Consider the following 1,355-nt stretch of genomic DNA (forward strand, 5'->3'; position numbering starts at 1 on the left):
CCAGGTGCCCGTCAGGGCCTGGGTTTCAGCTGTCCACACCACAGCAGTGGGCAACGAGCTTAAAGCCCCTGATGGCTCTGGGTGCTGACTCTCACCAGTGGCTATGGATGAAGTCACAGGCGATTTTCAGCCAGTGCCGAGGATGGTTCGTTTTTAAGAACCCGAATCTAATCTTTCAAGAAAAGGATTGTTGTTGTTGTTATATGCCGTCAAGTCACCTGTGACTCATAGTGACCCTATGTACGGTCCTAAAACCTGCTCTATCCTGTGCCAATCTTATTGTCTCTGACACACCTACTCCCATTACCTTAGTCACTGATAAATCTATCTCATCGACTGCCTTCCTCTCTTGGGCTGTCCCTCCACCTTTCCAAGCATGATGTCTCTCTCCAAGGACTGGTTCCGCCTTGCAACATGTCCAAATTGTATCAGACAAAGCTTCAGAATCCTTGTCTCCAAGGAGCAGCCTGGTCTCACTCTCTCAAGGATGATACTGTTCTCCTAGCAGTCCGTGGTATATTCAATACTCTTCTCCAGCATCACAACTCAAAGGCATCAATTCTCCTTCTGTCCTCACATCTTAGTCTCCAGACTGACATCGTTGCTCTTCAGTACTTTGGAGAGGTCTCTGACAGCAGACTTTCACAATGCAATTAATCTTTTTATTTTCTGGCAGCTGGTACCAAGAGTGTTGATTGTAGAGACAAACAAACTGAAGCTGTTAACAATATCAATCTCTTCGCCAGCTATCATGGTGATAATCTTTGTTTTCTTGATGTTGAGCTTCAATCCATATTGAAGGTTGCAGTCCTTGACCTTTTGCAGCAAATGCTTCAGGTCATTCCAGTTTCAGCAAGCAGGGTTGTGTCATTTGTATAATACAGATTGTTGATGAGTCTACCTCCAATCCTGATGCCACATTGCTCCTTATAGAGCCCAGTCTACTGGATGATCTGTTCTGCATAGAGTTTGAAAAGGACAAGGAAGACACGCCGCCATTGTCAAAGAAAGCCAAGTTTGATTCCTAATAATCGATGGTTGCGTTCAGTATCTGTTGACAAACTGGTTCTCCACCCCTCCCCCCTACAGAATCCACAACACAGCAGCGGTCTCTTGTGAATGACTGTCGCCGTCAGCCACGTACACTTGACTTCTGCTCAACAAGTGCCAATTCCGTGGAGCAGGAGGAGGGGGTCATGTCCATTAGGGGAAAGGTTTAAGCCTCTGAGCTCTCCAGCTTGGACCACACATTGCCCTTTTCTCAGGGAAGGAAATGGAAACAAAAAGCCAACAGGGCAGGGGTTCTGTAAGTGGAACTCTGGATGGACGGGTCAGTCGCTACAATCCCAACATGC

This window comes from Elephantulus edwardii, unplaced genomic scaffold (assembly GCF_000299155.1).
Source record: "Elephantulus edwardii isolate Elephantulus edwardi_28Jun2011 unplaced genomic scaffold, EleEdw1.0 scaffold00221, whole genome shotgun sequence".
In the NCBI taxonomy this organism is placed as follows: domain Eukaryota; kingdom Metazoa; phylum Chordata; class Mammalia; order Macroscelidea; family Macroscelididae; genus Elephantulus; species Elephantulus edwardii.